The sequence below is a fragment of the Tachypleus tridentatus genome, chromosome 13, assembly GCF_004210375.1.
Source record: "Tachypleus tridentatus isolate NWPU-2018 chromosome 13, ASM421037v1, whole genome shotgun sequence".
NCBI classification, from domain to species: Eukaryota; Metazoa; Arthropoda; class Merostomata; order Xiphosura; family Limulidae; genus Tachypleus; species Tachypleus tridentatus.
Window position 1 is genome coordinate 97,264,222 of NC_134837.1, and position 13,297 is coordinate 97,277,518.

At 32.4% G+C, this 13,297-nt stretch overlaps 1 pseudogene across 1 annotated transcript in view; it reads left to right on the top strand.

Annotated features, from left to right (window-relative positions):
- The first annotated feature begins 3,189 nt into the window (after positions 1-3,189).
- Positions 3,190-13,297, top strand: part of LOC143239210 (proliferation-associated protein 2G4-like) — a 32,839-nt pseudogene continuing 22,731 nt past the window's right edge. The window contains exons 1-4 of the transcript XR_013021062.1: positions 3,190-3,371; positions 6,445-6,550; positions 9,691-9,760; positions 12,840-12,932. The product of XR_013021062.1 is annotated as a proliferation-associated protein 2G4-like (transcript). The remainder of the gene's footprint in view (positions 3,372-6,444; positions 6,551-9,690; positions 9,761-12,839; positions 12,933-13,297) is intronic.

Genomic DNA, 13,297 nt, shown 5'->3' on the forward strand with positions numbered 1-13,297 from the left:
CTCCACTTCATGTATCTTGCCGTATGCGCGATGTACTTACGAGGTTTTCGGAGAAGAACGGCATCTGGCTATTCACAAGGATTTAGAAGAGTACATACTACGCACAATGACTCAATGCTGATACTTTCTTAATTCTCGAATCTTTTGGGACTTTTTTGATTTAATCATTATCATGTTGCTAGGTAACTCTTTCACTTTCGATCTATTGGCTTCTAAATACCAATCAATAAAAGCAACTTCTGGTGGTACAGTGATGTAATCTTCAATATTTAAAGTGAGTTCTTCTCCAATATAAACATAGCCCAAATTTGTGATATAATAAACGAGATTAAATGTTTGTGGTTTAGGTATGAAAAAATCAACATAAGTGACAACGTGAAACTAATAGATTTATCCAAGGAAACTGTTGAAAGTCACTTTTCCAAACAATTTGTTATTTTTGTAATTTTTAATTATATATTATAAAGAGAAATTTTTTGCGTTCCCTGATCAAATTGATTTTGTAAATGAGTTGTTTATTCATATAGGCTGTAAACAAGTATCATAAAGCATTTCTCTGTGACTTTATATCTTCAAAAGAGTAAAAGAAGAGCACATTCCCAAGAACGAAAGTGTTCATCTCAATAGTGCAGTAAGTCGACAAGATACAAATAAAGTGTATTACACATAAGTTAGTAGCGTCTTCTAAATACGGCTAGAGTATTGAAGTATTTATTTTGGAACAAAGAAAATACAGAATTTTATTTTATTTATTTTTTGTTACACGCTCACTCTTGGTTTGGGATACAGTTTCGTATTATTGCTGTAACACTCAAAGTAGAACCCACTGTTTAATGTCTTTAGTAAGACGATCTCCGTACCCACATAGAGATCTCTTATTATTAACGTTTCTGAAAGTTTTTAAATTCCGACAACAACAAACTACATATACAAAAATGATCAAATGCATGTTTGAAGACAATAATTGATGTCACTCCTTAAAATGTATCTGAGGTATTAAATGTATACTGAGTGATGGTAATACAAGGCTTCCACAACAATGATCAGATTAAGGTATTAAATTCACCTTGAGTGACTGTAATATAGCACTTCAACATGGGTCGTGGGTTCGAGTCCCTATTACATCAAACATGCTTGCTCTTTCAGCCGTGGGGCGTTATAAAGTGACGGTCAATCCCACTATTCGTTGATTGAATAGTTGCCCAAAAGTTGACGGTGGGCGGTGATGACTAGCTGTCTTCTCTCTAGTCTTACACTGCTAAATAAGGGACGGCTAACCCTGATAGTCCTCGAATAGTTTTGCGCGAAATTCAAAAACAAACAATGGAATTCAAAAACAAACTATTAATGCGTTTTGTTATCTACCCAGCGGATGTTATAACATAAGGAAAGTTCCCTTTTTAGCGAGACTGGAATTTTGTCAATTTTTATCAACGACAGACTCAAACTCGAAAACAATCAATATTCAATATTAAAATAATTGAATTTTCTCTGCAAATAGCTAAATGTTTAATCAAAACACTGTCACGGCCGACTAGCTAAACTCTATTAATATATGGTTGCCAGGTACATAGTCGGATTAGTAAACATTTATATCCGGCTGCCGAAAGAATAGCCTCAAACTCAATAGTGATATAACCTTATTGAAGAACACATGATGTTATAATTGCTGAAAGACCCGGCAACAATTCGTCTGATATGGAGATTTACTGAAACGTTGTACATATAAAAGTATAGCAGAATAAACAACCACATACCTGATGTGATATTCATTTTAAATGCTTTCGGTTTTTGGCGAACTTTGAACATTTTTTCCCATCTGATTTTGAAAGTATCGTAATTTCAAATGGAACAACATCTTTTTTTTTTTTATTTGCAAAGAAAAGGTCAAGGAGTTTCCAATTTGTCTACTGAACCAACAGGTTTTTGTACCGTTACGACTGATCTCATGGTCGCAAGGAAACATCGAATCCATGAAAATCTTCAAAGGCGTTTTCCAGAAAGGAATATACTTAGATTCAACACGCTTCTGAGCCACATCCTCTATCAAACACTCATGTCATCTTTTCGAAGCATGCCTGCAATCATAAACCTAAACCAGAGAATTTCCTTTGTGCTAACAACTAATTATATCAACATAGCATGTATGCTACGTCTTCAAAGTACCTGCCTAAAGGTTTGAACTTACCATGCAAGCTAAGCATTTAACATTCACGTACATTGATTGGGCAGAAAATTGTACTTACTTGAAAGGTGTAACGATAGTAGGAATCTTGGTTAATGTGCTTCTTGTATGTTTGTTACTAGTAATGCTTCGCTAACAAGCCATTTTATTAATTAAACTTTTTATAAAATCATGAAGATTTTTTTTCATTATAGTTTCATTCTGAGATTTGTTTTTTGAGCGAAAGGAAAATATTGAACGTCTCAGTCTATTTAAGACGACAAAAGCATTTTCTTCATTTTCTAAGGTTGTCCAATTTTTGTTTCTTACCAAATGACTTCGTGTTTCGATTCCTATTTCGGTTTTGATATTTTTCTCGTTGTTGTTTTTATTATGTTTATTTTGAATAATCACATTATATTTGTCGCCACTCTTGATTTTGTCTAGAAATTTGTATATACTTTGATCTTTCACCGGTATATCAATTTTCTTTAATTCAGAACTACTTCCGTACGAACGTCGCTGATCTAGTCTGTAATCGTGATTATACTTTTCAGGATTAATACGATCAGATCCAACGAAATCAAGATATTTTTTTGAAGTATTGATTATCCAATTGCCTAAATATTGATACATTCGGTTATTTTAATGCGTTACTACAGGGATGTCATTCTATATATTGTACCCTTGATTTGGTATTTTGAGTAGTTTGTTTTGATCAGAAAAAAGTTTCTGGATTGTTTCATTATAACTCGAATTGTTTTTAGGGTGCTCTTTTTTGATGGTGTCTCCGTTATTAAAATTTTTGTAACATTTATTAAGAGTTTGGAAATTAAATAATTCTTTATTTGTACGATTTTTTAGCAACTCACTGTTTTCATTCCATATCGGATTACAGCTTTTCCACCAGTTATGTTGTTGTTTTGCTCGACCAAAATCATATTTTTGCCAATACTTCTGGTGTATATTTTTAATATCATATTTTATACCTTTAGGAATTGATAAGTCTGAAACTCTAGCGTGCAATTCTGGAAATAACGTTTTTGTACCTTTAGTGTTGTATTTATAAAATGGCAGCTGAATTTTTTTGCAGAACTGCTATGCGTCGTTATTGTAATTAAATAAATTATTATCAGCGGAAGAAACTCGTCAAGATAAAGATTGTCAGATATGTTTGTCCTTCCACCATTGTTACAAATAGAACCAGGCAAGCAAATTTAAGAATGCGTAGCCAAAACGTGTTTGTAATTCTGAAAATAAAGTGAACAAATAGATAAATATTAGTGATGATAATCACCTTTCTTTTCGTAATAGTAATAACAGGGAGACATTAGAGAAGGAAAACTTTGTTTATTGTTAAGAACAAAGTTATATCGTGGTCTCTCTGTGCTCTGCCCACTACCGATATTAGAATCCGAATGTGTGTTGGAAAGACTGAGTATGTATAATTATATATATAATTAGTATAAAATTTGATGTCCTCGGGCCAGTTAAATTTCACCAGATTCAACACATTTGTCATTTGTTGTCTATTTAATTTATCCAGTGGGAGATAGTTTATGGGCTGGTATTCTGGTTTTCAGACTTCTCCCATTTCTTTTCTCTTATGTTCTTTATATACTTGGGAAGCTATTTCTGGAATTATTTCCCTACCTTATGGCCATTTTTAACAAAAAAAAATTATAAGGAGTAGGAGGTGATTTTATATAATTTTGTCTATCTCCCAAGGTCCATTATATCTTGCTTTTACTAGATCCAACTTTGTGGTGAGTGTTGCTTAGACAGGTGTGCTTCTCTCATTCCAGTTTCACACTAGCACCAATTTTCTTATTCTTACTACTGGTAGCAACAGGATCTGTAGAAATGAGGTGTTCCACAAGACCATCTAGACACCTGCAAAATGATATTATTGTGGTATGGATTGCCACTCATGGACAATCACGAGTAAAACTAAAGGGGATCCTGTCTGTTCCCACTGATATTTAGGTTGAATAAAATGTGGTTAGTTTGCTTTTAAAAATTTAGGGAACTTGGTTCACGTATTGCACTGTTTTGAGAACAATGTTCTTCAGGTATCCCCACATTTCTGTAACCCACAGATTCTAGTAGTGTAGTTAGGGAGTCCTAACCACACCCAATTTCCAGTCACTGGAGTTGTGGACAAAAGTTTTTCCTGCAGAGTGTTAGTGTGCTTCTCCACTTTTCAAGAAGAGGGGAAAGTTGGAGACTTGGATCCCTGGATGTCAGGAAGCCTACTCATAATTCTTGTTCAGATTTGACACTAGGCAAACAAATTGGGGTGTTCATGGCCCTTCTCTTTGATCATTGGTGCTTTTGTATGTTGTTCACAGAAGAAGTACATTATCTTCTTGTAATTCTGAAATTCCTAGGCCTTTAGTTGAGCACAAGTTCCATGCCCTCTCCTTAGTTCCAGGGGTAAATGGAATACTTCTTGCTCACTTAGTTGAGGAGTGAGGATGAATGTTCATAATTCCAGACTGGATAAGTTCTGTTGCTTTGGTTGAGTACAGCATGCGTGATCTTATCATTCTGAGCCTGGAATGTTGATTTTTGGACTTTTTTCAGGTAGAGGAGAAAGTTTGCCAACTTCAGTGTTGCATACTTTCTCATTGTGATTTTGGTGGCATGAAACACATTACTCTAGGGGTACAGGTTGGGATCCAATCAAAAGTATATTTATCTATGTCATTGCAGTCCAATAGCCCTAACCACCAACATGGGGTATAGGAATCAAGACCACTTAATTCCAACCCCAAATTGTAGAACTTTTGTTACCTGGTAAGGGTTGGCCTATAATGATGATTACTCATGTAGTATTCCACTCTTGATACAGGAACTAGGCTGCAGGTGAAGAGCATACCTATTCTGGATGTAGTGTGGTTTCCCTGCTTGTGTACTACTTTTATTTTGCTTTCTGTATGGATCATGCTCTCAAAAGCCCCTCCACTTTCTCGGTGTGGGATTCTAGCTGTATTATCAGCAGATGGTGAATATGATTTGGACGTAAACATTTTTCAAAACTGAACATGTATTTCCAATAATACTTATCTCTGCTGACAATCTTCTGCCCTACCTCACCTCCCCACTAAGAGCTGGTGTAAGTCTTGAAAAAAAGTGATTATATTATTTATGTGAGGTGCTTTTATGCAGAACCGAAATAGAGAGTACATTGATCAAGGTAGGGAAATTTGCAAATTTGCTCAGAGCTTTTAAGTGGGGATAAATGGCTGGAGCCATGCAAGACCAATTCTTACATAAGAAAAGCCAATGTCTAAGAATAATTATGTTGTCAGTGGAGATATGTTAATGGAACTACATTTTAGTCAAAGAAAATATTAACTTCAGTATTCTGGTTTGTAAGTATCTGTACTTTGTGTTTTTAATTGGTTGGATATTCTTGTAAGTTGTATAGAGAAAATCTAAAAATGAAAATTCAAAGAGGAAATTTGTCATGTGACACAGAAGTGAATATTGAGAATCAATTTCAGTACTTCCTCCTGAAATTAAGAACTTAAACTTTGAATTATAAACTGTTTTGATGGGAAGTTTATTAACATACATCGATAATAAAGCTGTTTAACTAAATTTTGAATGTAACTCTGTAAAAGGTTATGACACTCACTTGACATGAGCACAAAGAGTTAAATTGTACAGATCCAATGACTTGGGATAAAAATATTTTAAAAATGACATTTTGTCTCTCATTGCAAATAATTTTGAGAAGTGAAAATTAAAGATTTCTTGCATTGGTTTAGTTTAAAATGTAATTGATTACTCAGTCACTCAGTTGAAAGCAAGATTATAATTTGTGTTTTATAAAATGATATAATACTCAGTCTGGTATATTTGGCTAGCTTTAAGTTCTTTTTAAAAAATTTGAATGAGTGAAGTTGTAATATTATGAGGACCTTAAAATTACTTCAGAGGACTTCCCAAATGTAGTTTTAGGTGTCATAAAAGCTCCTGGGTTTTCAAATCAATATTAGGTGCTAGTTTCTGAGGTACAAAAAGTGTTATTGTGCCATTTAAATAACTAGAATTACTTGTGTTACAACACTTACATAATTGTAATTTTGTCTTTCTTTCACATGAACCTAAGTATGTCACAAAGTATAAAGAAATAACTTATTTAAGCCATACATGTCTAATAGCCAAAGCTTAATACATTCCAACTATAAACTGAATTTTAAGTTTTCTTGGGTAGCTAGTACTATCTTAGTTTAATTCCATGAATTGTATAGCAGTATCCTCTCTTCCAGGTATTGCTTTTCCAACATGTGTTTCTGTGAACAACTGCATCTGCCATATTTCACATCTGAGAAGTGATACTGATGTCATATTGAAAGATGGAGATGTTGTAAAACTGTATGTATAACACTGTTGCTTTTATCTAACTAGATTTTTTAATGTTTATTAAAGAATGTTGTGACATGTACAGAAAAATATGCATGGGGTTAGTGATAATTTTATATTATTTATCATCAACAGAAAGCCAAGATTTAATCTATCAAATTACAGTATTTTACTTTTTTTCTGTAGAGAAAGTTTTATATTTCCCTTTGAGTGAAAACTTTATTTCCACAGGAAATAAATCAAGAAGCTCTTGTCACATTGTGACAAAACTGGAAAAGTTGGGATAATTATGGGACATTGTCAGCATTTTGTATGTGATTATTTAATTAAACAAAACATTATTTTTGGCAGCAATACTAGTAATATAAAAAAACAGGGTAAAGTAGCATCTACAATCTATAGTTAAAAACAACAACAGAAATGACTGAGGTCAGTACTTGATGTTTCTGCCCTTCCTTTGTATTCTTTATTTATTATAATAAAAGTGACTAAAATGCAAAAATTAGATCAAAAATCAGGTAAAATAATGAATAGTAATAAGATATTTTCATGACGTATGCGTCTGAGTAGCTTGTGTGTTATGTAATTCCATAGAGTTAAATGAACTATAAATTTTTAGTGATTTCCAAACATTATGCCAAAAAAGTCATTTTAAAGGGTAATAAAACAGTAAACCTTAAATATACAAAGATATATACTGTTATGAGTTTGAAGCTAATTAACCAAAGGTCATTGGTTAAATAACCTATTATTGCATTTGTTGACTTACATTCAAAATTTTATTGAACTGTTGTTTTATGAACTTATCTCCTTAAGCTGTTGGTATCAAGCTGTGGAATATAATTCAAAATTTCTTTTCATACATTAAATATTAAACACATCTAAACATTTATTTTTGTGTTTCATGTGGTATGTTGAATGCATCATCAGTTTAAATTAGATATCTATGATGTTTAAATACAAAATGTTGTGTCTTGTACAAACTACCAATATTGACATGGTAGGTTATAAAATAAAAATCTGTTTATCTTTTCTATTTTCTAAGCTATCACTATATCTAGTGAATCAAACACTTAGCTTATGGTCATTTTCCTTCTGCCTTCTTTGATTGCATTATATCTCATATTCCTTACTGGAGCTTACTTCTCCTGTCTTTACCTTCTCTTTACTCTCATGTCTTCACAATTGTTTTCTTCTTATCTCCTGTTTGAGCCCTCCACCAGGTTCTGGATAGTTTTTCTAGAGTGTCTGTGGTTATTCTTTGTCCCTATTTAGATCAGGATCTCATCTTTGGCTTTCTCTCTCTTCATACAGTTTCTGTGTAGTTACCATCTGTTTAGATATGACATCCTCTTCTTTCTTGTTTATCTCCTTAATCTTTCATTCGTGACTTGCTTCTTGCTTCTCTTTCATTTGCCATCAGGCAGAAAGTGTTTATCAATTTATTTTCACATCTTAGCTCTCCCATCTTGTCTATTCCTGCATATTCTTACACATTCCTTGACTGCACCTTCTTTTTTTTCTGTTTCACATTTCTTTCTTCTTTGCCTCCTCTCACTACTCTCTTGGATGGTTTGCTTTTGTCTGTCATCCTAATGATTACATATCTTTGTACCCAATCAACTTAAGGTAGGGGCTCGAATTTTCTTCTTTGTTAACCTGTATAAGAGGTCTTACTATGTAGATCAAGTGAGTGAAAGCATTTTAATCTGTCTTCTCCATGTTGTTTTTGCAGCAGTAGACATCCACTGCTGTCTTTAATGGATTTTTTAGACCTTTCAGTGCCTTTTCATATTCTAGTTTGTCAGTGTGTCTTCTGTGTTAGATCGAAACACGTCTTTGTGGCTACCATAGCAGCTTATACCAAATAAACCTCCCATTACACTTTGCCTTGGTCACTAATCCTCTGCTTTACTTAAGGTTTATTTACATATAAAAATTAAAGTTAGTAAAAACTTAACATAGTGTAATAATCTTTTAACTCATATAAACCAAAACAAATTGTTTATACTTAAAATTTATTAGTGTATGACAACTGCACCTCAACAGTATTGTATAATAAAACTCCAAAAAATAAGTTTTGTATACAAAGACAACTTTTTGCAATAAAGTAAAATTTATTTAGGACTAAATTTTCAATGCTATCCATGTTCAGTGGGTGTGCTGATTTTTTTAAATGAAAAATACAAAATTTTAAAATTTATTTTTCTTCTAGTTATGAAACCCATATTTAGGTTTTTGTAGTTTAATTCAAAATAATTTCCACACATCTATTTTGTAAAATAATCTATTATTGATCACACTTATTCTATTTACTATGATTTTTACCACAAAATTTCTGTTATTAAAAGTTTGTAGAAGAAAGAAAGATTAATTGTAAACTGCACATTATGACAGTCTTACCAACTCTGTTATGCATAGATGCAACTTCCTGGTCTACACTTAAGCAGTCCAGAGGCTCAAAATTCCATTTGGATATGTTAGAAACTTCACAGTTATGTGATTTGAATGAGACTATTGTGGTTTCAGTTTCAGTGGTCATATTTTTTTTATGGGAAACAGTCTCTTTGGTTTTGAGATGTAACAGGAAGATTTTGGCATAAAAACCTTTGTCAGTTTTAGTTCTTGTTTGTATTCTTGTTAATGGCTCCACGAAATTGGTCCATGTTTTTTTTGTAGTGACATTTCAGGTGTGAGGTATTTCTTTGTAACCATGGCCTTGATTTTGAAGATTAGGCTATTGTTATAGATTGGAATGTGATTTTTGGATTACATTGTAGTCTTAAATTCTTAATGTTGTGAGTTTTTCCACATTCATTGGAAAAGAATGAAGTCTTTTTTTCTTTAAAAAGTCATTTGAATCTATATGGTTAACAATCTCACTATGTGTAAGCCTATTTTTGAAAAAGCTGTGGCACGTTTGTGTAGACATAAGCCTCTCATAAAGAGGCTAAACATAGCACTGTGACTTCTATCTGTGGTGGATGTCATTTCATTAGCATATGCAAATCATTCATGTAAAATTCCATTTGTACAAAACAGGTAAGGTTATATTTATTGTATTATTTGATTTTTTATTTAATTTATTCATTAACTGAAAGCTGAATTTTATGTTTTTCAACTACATACGTTGTGTGTTTTATACATTTCAGAGACCTTGGAGCTCATATTGATAGTTTTATTGCTGTTGTGGCTCACACCTTAGTAGTTGGTTGCTGTAAGGTAAGAAATCTGAAAAAAGTTCATTTAGATCAGATGTGGTAAATGTTTTCAGATGTAGGAACCAGCCGAAAATGAGGAACCTGATATGCCTAACATTACTTCACTATTATTTGTACATGGAAATGGGGGCTACATTAGTGCCTCAGTTACCAGCATCTCTGTTACCTACAATCTTCGATTATCTGTTATTGTTTATTTTCCTATATTTTTTTTAAATAATTGTGCTATTGCAATTTTAGACAATAAGTTACATATTTCGGAGAAATCGCCACTCAGAAATTGTGGTTGTAAAAGTTTTAGGTGTTTTCCAATATCTGGGGTTTATGTGTGTAGAATCTGGCATTTGTTCAAATCATAAATTCGCTGGTTCAAACATAGTTCTGCTTCTTTTATTTTCAGCTGTTAAGATAAGAATACAAGATATTGAAAAATTGTATTTAGATTAAACAGTGGGCTAACTACTGAAATGCAGAAGTGCCTCAATTATCCTCTGTTTCTGTTTTTCTTTGTTCTTTTTTTTTGCCCTCCATGGACTAGTGGGATAATTAAGTCAGCAATGTGTATTTACTTGTTTTCAGGACAACAAGTGAATATTAATGATCTCATGATATCTGCAATCATTTGATAGTGTTGCCTGAACTACCTACCTTTGGTATCATTTGAATCTAAACATATCTACTGATCGGTTGAGCTAATAATAATAATAAAATAAAACAACAAAAAACAGTGGAGCAAAATTACTAATGTGTTGTGTAACGGCAGCATTTCATTCCTGAGAAACCATTAAGTGCTGATTCCACTATTAAATTCCAAGAAGCCTCCAGTTGCACAGTGGTATGTTTGCAGACCAACACTGCCAAAAACCCGGGTTTTGATACCCACGGTGGGCAAAGCACAGACAGCTCACAATTTTTTCTTGTTATTATTGTATGAAAAATTTAAAGTTGTGTTTATAAAACTGGCATCAGTTTGTGTGATATATTTTAAAAATACTTACAATACAACCAAAAGGTTGTTTTTTATTTAAGACTTGGACATGAAGGTCCAACCTGTCAAACTGTGTAACCATATCTCTTTGTGAGTTACTTTTCCACAATCGATTCTTATACAAAGTTACAATTTACCCTTTCAACATTATGGTTTTTACCTTTATTTTTCTTCCATATGCGACACTATCTATTAATTTGATGTCTGAGAAATTTAACATGAAAAAATGCTATTATGCTCTTTTCTATGTTAGTTGAAATTAGCAAAACTGTTGTATAATGTTTATATTCCAGCAATCCAATCCTACATGTATTCATACTGTATCTATTTCCACATATTCTCACCACTATGTCAAATAGTGTAAATATGTTTGGTTCAAGGTTAATATAATTCTCTGTGTTTGTTAAATAATATGTGAAAGTATTATAATAGAGTAGAGGAATACATGACATTCATGATCCCACACTAACCATTTGTAGATATAAAAGTTGTTGTGTTGGATGAACACTTGTAGTTCTGGTGGTTGTAGGTATGTTAATACAGTGTGTATTAGGTTTGAGTAATGTCATTGTACTCAGCATGTAAAGGGGTAGTTATGATTAATAGGCCCGGCATGGCCAGGTGGGTTAAGGAATTCGACTCGTAATCTGAGGGTGAAGGGTTCGAATCAAGGTTACACCAAACATGCTCCCCCTTTCAACTATGGGGGCATTATAAAGTAACAGTCAATCCCACTATTTGTTGGTAAAAGAATAGCCCAGGAGTTGGTAGTTGGTGGTGATGACTAGCTGCTTTCCCTCTAGTCTTACACTGCTAAGCTTTGCACAAAATTCCAAAACAAAGAAACAAATAGTTATGAATAATGAAGGGTTATTGTGAATATAGTTCTTCAGGAAATGTTTTTGAGGCATCAAAATACTTATTATTGGGTTGAGGAATAATTCGTGAGCGTTTTTTCAAGTTAACAAAATATATTCATAAATGAAACACTTTCGCAAAATTTTTTCATGTAATTTGGTAGATAATTTTTTGCTCTAATAGATGGTGTGTTTGATTTTCATGTCTTTCATTTTTGCTTTCATTTTCAGCTCATTAAATGGAATGTCAAGTGGACAAAATCGAGCATTTTGACACCATCTGCTTTTCACATTTAATTTTTTGCAATTTCGTTTAAAACAATGCATACTATATACCTAGGTATTACATGAAATAAAGTATCATAATAAATGTTTTGGGTGTAATGTGTTCATGCATTGAAGTATTGTATAGTCTTGAATGTAATGCTTGAATGAAATTATTTAAAAATGCTCACGAATTATTCCTCAACCTAATATGATACGTATTGTTTTCTTTTGTAAAGAGCAATCCTTCTGGAACATTTATAACCACATACATTCTTATGGATAAAATGTCCTAGAACCAGAATCAAGACCTTTCTCATACTACATGTAGAGAATATTGAGTACTTACTGTCAGATTCATACACTTCACCCAAGTGTACAAACTTCCACAATGTAGTAGCACTCTGTTTTGTCATTTACAATGTAGCTATTTAATTTGTCTAAAATGCATCTTCCAGGACCAAGTAATATTTTTGCTTGTTAATACTTGTTAGTTGTGTCTTTATTCCATGAACTAAAACTTGTTTTTACAACCACTTGAATCACTTTTGCTTGGAGGTATATTAGCAATTTTTGTGATGCACATGAACTTGAGTTATTATGAACATACATTCACATGGTGCAGGAGAATTTGATCACAAATATATTTTTAAAAAATGCAGTTAATTACCTCAAGATAATATTCAAATAAACTTCATTTTTATAATATTTTAAGGAAAAGAGTATTGGTTATTTTAAGTTTAAAGGTAGCTTTGTTTCCACTGTTTTGCTTCCACATGAAAAAGCTGTAAGTGTTTTGTAATTGATATACAACATGCACCATGTTATTTATCAAGAGAGAAGTAATTTGTTGAAAGTTATTTTATTTAGCATTGACTGAAGTAGTGCAGATTAATTTGACATTCTATCATACAATCAAATAAAATCCTTTTATGATACCTAGCACATGTGTTTTCCACCAATTTATACAGGAAAATAAGGTGACAGGAAGAAAGGCTGATGTTATATGTGCTGCACACTTTGCTGCAGAAATTGCTCTACGAATGGTAAAGCCAGGGGGTGAGGTGAGTATTGTTTGTGTGTGGTTTTTATCATTTTACATAGTACAACTGTTTTGAGAATATTTGCATAATTTTAAACAACCTATAAATATTGTTTTTAAGAATAAGCTTTTTAATGTTTATTTGGAAAAGAATACAGTTTAAGTTAGTTCTAAGCTCATGGGTACTTTTGTTTTTCTGTATATGTTTCACAGATTTACTGAGTTGCATTCAAAATTTAATTAAGCAACTTTGCTATCAATGTATTGAATACATTTAGCATTATGATGTGTATTATGTATTATCTGAATTATAATTCCCTTATTTCAAAATAAACTTTTAAAAAGAAAAACAACTTTAGTTTTGTTGTCCTTTTATGTATGCACATT